Source organism: Pongo pygmaeus, chromosome 6, assembly GCF_028885625.2.
Source record: "Pongo pygmaeus isolate AG05252 chromosome 6, NHGRI_mPonPyg2-v2.0_pri, whole genome shotgun sequence".
NCBI classification, from domain to species: domain Eukaryota; kingdom Metazoa; phylum Chordata; class Mammalia; order Primates; family Hominidae; genus Pongo; species Pongo pygmaeus.
Genome location: NC_072379.2, coordinates 87,838,577 through 87,845,628, shown reverse-complemented (window position 1 = coordinate 87,845,628; position 7,052 = coordinate 87,838,577).

The window sequence follows — 7,052 nt, the reverse complement described above, 5'->3', positions numbered from 1 at the left end:
CTTTTTATCTCTAAATTAAACTATGAGTGTTTGAGTGAACCATATTTCCAAACATAGATTCACTTAACCTATTTTATAAAGGGTTCTAAATTCTGATATTACTTCACAAAATAATCATAGAATGAGACAAACATAATTCTAGATCTATGTATACAAAGACAAATAAAAGAGATTGAGGCTATTATTCACATAGCTTGTGGGAGAAAATGACAGCTTTAAAGCTAGTAAGAGTCTTTCACTTAATATTTAAGTGCTGCAGGGTATGGCTTCTCAATATCAGCATATACGATCTTTGGCAAAGTACTAAGAAGACCAAAAGCAAAAGTAGAGAATTAGACACAAGGGTCAGACAGTTAGCTAGCTTTTTTCTATTTGGTGTTAACCCCAAACTAGAAGCTTCACCCACATCTGAAAACTTGTTAGAAATTCAGAGTTTTGGCCAGGCACAGTGGCTCACACCTGTAAGCCCACCACTTTGGGAGACAGAGGCAGGTACAGGTACATAGCTTGAGCCCAGGAATTCAAGACTATCCTTTGCAACACGGTGAAACCCAGTTCCTACACACACACACAAAAAATGCAAAAATGTGCCTTTGGTCCTAGCTACTTGGAAGGCCGAGCTGAGAGGATTGCTTCAGCTGGGGAGATGGAGGCTATAGTGAGCCATGATCATGACACTGCACTCCAGCTTGGGCAATAGAGCTAGACCCTGTCTCAAAAAAAGAAAAAGAAAAGAAATCCCAAGTTTCCGTGTTCATTCTAGACCTATGAAGCAGAATATCTGCATTTTAATAAGATTCCCGGGTGATTTGTATGCACAGTACAATTTAAAAGCATTGCTCTATCCCTGTGCTCATGACAAGCTGTTGCTTAGATTGACTGAACCTATTACCTCTAAAGATCTATCAGATGTGGTTAATAAACTTCATGTGCCTAAAGGCTACTTCAAGATCTGGTCATTATAACTAAGTTGGTCAGATTTTCAAATTTCCTACCCACTTATGGAAATAATTGGTCACATATGAGCAGAAGTACAAAGAGTTCCTATAAAAGACTCAAAAGAAACTACAATCTCTGTTATGATAAGTAAATTAACACCTTAGGCAAGAGAAAGGTATATATGATGATGGCTAGCTTTCAGTTTTTCTTTACTTTTCCATTTTGTGGAAGGAGGGAGTTAAAATCTATTCTTTTAACAATTTTCAAGAATACAATATATTGTTATTAAGCAGAGTCACCATGTTATACAATAGATCTCTTGAGCTTATTTCTCCTACCTAACTGAAATTTTGTAGGCTTTCACTGACATCACTCCAAACCCCCACCTGCTTCTCTCCCCTACCCAGCCCTAGTAACAACATTTTACTCTCTATTTCTATTTTTTTTATTATTATTATACTTTAAGTTTTAGGGTACATGTGCACAACGTGCAGGTTTGTTACATATGTATACATGTGCCATGTTGGTGCGCTGCACCCATTAACTCATCATTTACATTAGGTATATATCCTAATGCTATCCCTCCCCACTCCCCCCACCCCACAACAGTCCCCAGTGTGTGATGTTCCCCTTCCTGTGTCCAAGTGTTCTCATTGTTCAATTTCCACCTATGAGTGAGAACATCTGGTGTTTGGTTTTTTTTCCTTGCGATAGTTTGCTGAGAATGATAACTTCTTAAGATTCCACATATAAGTGAGATCACGCAGTATTTGTCTTTCAGTGCCTTGCTTATTTCACTTAATGCAATGTCCTCCAGGTTCATCCATGTGGTTGCAAATAACAGAATTTCCTTATTTTTAAAGTCTGAATAGTATTCCATTGTGTATATACCACATGTTCTTTATCTATTCATCCACTAATGGACATTTAGATTGATTCCAAACCTTGGCTACTGTGAATAATGCTATAATGAACATAGGAGTGTAGATATCTCTTTGACATACTGATCTCATTTCCTTTAACTATATACCCAGTAGTGGGATTGCTGGATCATATGGTAATTCTATTTTTAATCTTTTGAGGAAGCTCCATTCTGTTTTTTATAAGGGCTGTACTCGTTACATTCTCACCAACAGTATGCAAGGATTCCATTTTCTATACATCCTCACCAACACTTGTTACCTTTATCCTTTTTTAATAATAGCCATTCTAACTGATGTGAAGTTGTGTATCATTGCGGTTTTAGTATGCATTTCCCTTGATGATTAGTGAGATTGAGCATTTTTTCATGTACTTGTCAGCCATTTCTATGTCTTCTTTTGGGAAATGTCTATCCAGGTCCTTTGCCCAGTTTTTAATTGGGTTATTTGCTCTCTTGCTATTGAGTTGTTTGAATTCCTTAAATATTTTGGAATTAGCCCCTTACCAGATGTATCATTTGCAAATATTTTCTCCCATTTCATAGCTCGTCTCTTCAGTCTGTTGATTGTTTCTTTTGCTGTGCAGAAGCATTTTAATTTGATCTAATTCCATTTGCCTATTTTTGTTTTTGTTGCCTGTGCTTTTGGGGTCAAAAAAAATAATTGCCCAGACCAATGTCACAGAGCTTTTCTTCCATGATTTCTTCTAGTAGTTTTACAGTTTCATGTCTTACATTTAACTTCTTAATTCATTTGGGGTTGATTTTTCTATATGGTGTGAGATAAGAGTCTAATTTCATTCTTCTGCATCTGGATATTCAGTTGTCCCAACACCATTTATTGAAGAGACTTTCTCCATTCTGTGTTCTTAGTCAAATACAAATTGACCATGCATAGATTTATTTCTGGGCTCTATATTCTGTTCCATCAGTCTGCATGTCTGTTTTTATGCCAGTACCATGCTGTTTTGGTTACTGTAGCTTCATAGTATATTTTAAAGTCAGACAGTGTGATACCTCCAGCTTTATTCTTTTTGCACCAAGATTGCCTTCAATATTTGTGGTCTTTGGTGGATCTAAGTCTTTGATGTGGTCTTTGGTGGTCTTTGGTGAATTTTAGAGTTGTTTTTTCTATTTCTGTGAAATTGTGGACATTTTAACAGTATTGATTCTTTTAATTCATGAACATGAGATATATTTCCATTTATTTGTGCCTTCTTCAATTTCTTTCATCAATGTTTTATAGTTTTCCTTGTTTAAATTTAACCTTGTGGCTATAGCTGATAAATGCTGAACACCATATAAAGTATCACTCTTCTCTATGCTTTTATTAATTGAAAAACTCTTTATTTTAAAAAGGAGAGTTATCAGTTCTTATTGTATGTTCATTACTTCCACTCAAAAGCACATACTGTAACGTATCAAGTGCACTTTTAGAATGCATTTTTAACTTGGAATATAAATACAGGTTATGCATTGGTTTAGAATGCACTTATCTTTCAACTTGTTCACCCTAAGTATTTTGTTATTTTGTAACTACTGTAAATGGAATTGTTTTCCTGATTTCTTTTTCAGATAGCTCATCGTTACTGTATAGAAATGCTACTAATTTTTGTACATTGGTTTTGTATTCTGAAACTTTACTAATTTGTTTATTAGTTCTAACAGTTTTTTGGTGGAGTCTTTGGGGCTTTCTATGTATTTATAGAAATTGTAAATTGTACAATAAATTGTATATAGGGACAATTTAACTTCTTCCTTTCCAATTTGGATGCCTTCTATTTTTTCTTTTCTTGCCTAATTGCTCTGGCTAGGACTCCCAGTACTATGTTGAATAGATGTGGGAAGCATGGGCATACTTGTCTTGTTCCTGATCATGGAGGAGACATTTAATAATATACTGTTATTAACTATAGTTACCATGATATATAATAGATCTCTGGAATGTATTCCTCTCGTCTAACTGAAATTTTGTAGCCTTTGACCAATATCTTCTCTCCCTTCTCCTCCTAGCCTAAGGTAACCACCATCCTACTCTCTGTTTCTATAAGTTCAAAAACCAATTTTAAAGTTCTGTGTTTCCACTATCATCATCTCTGTTCCTGCCCAGAATTAAATCAAGTTAGCAGATCATATATCTATATACTCGAGAGTTAATTTCAGAAAACAAGCAATATAGGTAACATAAAAAGCGAATGTAGAAAATATTATGAAGAATCAGCCTCGTGCCTCTGCTTAATAGCCTCCATACTCCAAATGGAGAGCAGGACCTAAACATAAAAGAAACTAAAAAGAATTATTCCAAGTCCACTGCCCCTTCGTAAGTGTAGATCACAGACTATTGCTATACATCATAAGATCAAACTAACATACATTATACAGTTTCACACATTACAAATTTTGGTCCACAACATTTCTTATATCTAAAGTACAATTAAAAAGCAAGACTTTTTGAACGTCAATGTCAAGATAAAAGCTTTCCTGCTTCAAGAGCAACACTTTAATTTCCACAGTCTCTGAGCCTAGAAAATATGTTATCCTTCTGTAAAAATCAGGAGTTCTGAGAACTAAATCGCATTGCATTGGATTTAAAATACTTGAATTCCTGGTTAATCTACTTACTCTGAGTAAGAAACCATTGCATTACAGGTCTAACTAGGAGAAGGACCATGAAACAATCGTAACTAAAAAGTTGTGTCTGAATGCCTCCCACTCCACCAATAAATTTTTTTAAAAGAATTATTAAAAATTAGATCAGTTTGTTACTATTTGGATGCATTTAGGTTATATGTAAACATCCAAGCAAGTTTACTTGAATTCCTCTTTTTTAAGCAGAAATCAATAAAAAGCAAGATTTTTATGTCTCCATAATATCAATAATTTGTTCAACTGAATTTTTATCTTTTTCAGTCAGCTATTTTGTCACTATGTCAACACGGGCAGAAGTTGAAATTTTGCTGGACATGTTGCTTGTTGTGTTTGATTGTGGTGTTATATAAATATTGGACTTGCCATCAAATACCATTCCTATTTTGCTGTTGTTAAGTCATTTTTGTCTATCACAAGCCACCAGAAGTGGTCTCTATCAAATGTCTCCAAGGGTATTTTACAATAAAAATGTTCTTTCTAACTCTATGGTTTAATATTTTATGAACTGAAGTATGATCTTATGACCTAAAACATAAAACTCTTAAGTCACTTACTTTACTGTATAAATGTTATTGGTTATAAAATTCTCCCAACCTCATTTTGAATCCAGCTGTTATAACTGGCTTGATGACCTCCTGTGGTAATAAATTACACAGACTGAATAAATGCAGTCTGGGAAGCATTCCTGTCTACTCTTTTACTTTTACTTATTAAGGCTAATGTGAGCAAGAGAGAGAATAATAGGAGACCAAGTTTCCTCAAAAAGAAAGTTGGTCTTATTACTTCCTTGGACTATAGCTGATAAATGTTAAACACCATATAAAGTACCACTCTTTCCTATGCTTTTATTAATTGAAAAAAATATTTATTTTAGAAAGGAGGATTATCAATTCCTACCATATGTTCATTACTTCCGTTCAAAAACACACGTGATAATGTATTAAGTGCATATTTAAAATGCACCCTTTAACTTGGAATATAATTTAGGTTGGGCATTGTTTAGGGTGCACATGTCTTTCAACTTGTCCATCTGTTTTGGAGTTTACCTTGGCAACACAAGTATCAGATGTGCAGCTCACGAAATTTTCTATTTTATTCTTTATTATGAAATAGGTTTTGTCCAGTATTGTTTGTCCAAAATGTAATTTTTAAATGCTCAGTCTTTTGCCTAAAAAGAGACTGAGGATTTGCTCACAATTCTTTCACAGAAAAATGTAAAAAGTGGGGGAGCAATTACAAGAATCATTTATATCCAAAATTATTCTACTGAAGAATGAAATAATACAGGTTAGCCTGAGTTAATTTAATTGCCTATTCATATTGACCAAATTTATGAAACATTGTTGACATCTGTTCTAAGTGGCCTATGTAGTCACAATTAAAAGCAGCTTTATTGTAAATCATCTTCTTCTTGCTCTACCCTCTGATATACAATGGAAAAAATAAAAATACCTTACATTTCTGTTGAATTTCTCTTCTATATAACTTGAGACATTTCACAGTACCACCTCATTAATCCTAACTATATTACTTCAGGTAAATAATGGGAAAATATCACTATGTATATTCATGGGCATGTGCTAAGGCACAGAAAAGTTAATTAACTTGCTAGGAGTCATAGAACCAGACAGCCTGAACCTCTTCCTTAGTCTACTATCTCCTAACACCTCACATTCCACGTTCTCTGTTTAGCCTCACTGCTTCCTGCCTCTACCTTGGAAAGTAAGTGTTTTCTGCACTTCTTAAACCTAAACAATGTTATGGTTCAACTTTGATTTTTATGTTATCATTGTGCTTTTTCTGTAAGATTCATACTGCTAGATGTTTCATTTGAAGGTGATTTTTTTTAACTTTGAGCTGCGAGTTTTTTTACCCAAAAAAAAGTTTTGCGATGGTGCTCTCTCAATCCACCAATAAGTCAAAAAGGTATTCTGTTTTCTTCTATGTTTAGTTTATATTAATGCAAAACAGTATCAAGCCATCAATCTGGAATGTCTCTTATAATTTTGATATTGTATTCTGTAGCTATTTCTTAAATGGCTACTACTTGCCTGGAATCACAGCAGACACTGAATTTCAGAATATGATGAAGAAAGTATTTTAGATTCTTAGTATATTAAGTGACAGAGTCAGAGGAGGCTATCTGGGGATCACTGGGAGAGGTTTGAATAAATGGGGCAGGAAGGGCAGAGCACTAAAAGGCTTCAATAATGAATCAAGGAGTTCCAACTTAATTGTGAATTGCAGACATAGAGTTAACAAAATAATTTCCCCTTCTGCTTGAGATGCTAATCCTCAGTTGAGTTGCTATTTCTTTTCCCCAATAACCCAATAAGGATAGAATATTAAATTTTAATACAGTAAGGATAGAATATTAATTGTATTGCCTCAAAACATTGCTTATAGTAAAAATAACCCCAAATGATGAAGAACTATAAACTAACTTTAAAGAACTGATGTGGATGCCATACTTTCAACCTCTCTAAATGTTGTGACTCTTGTAACTGGCATGTCCTTGCGAGGGCCTTGGAAGCTATGCCTGAGG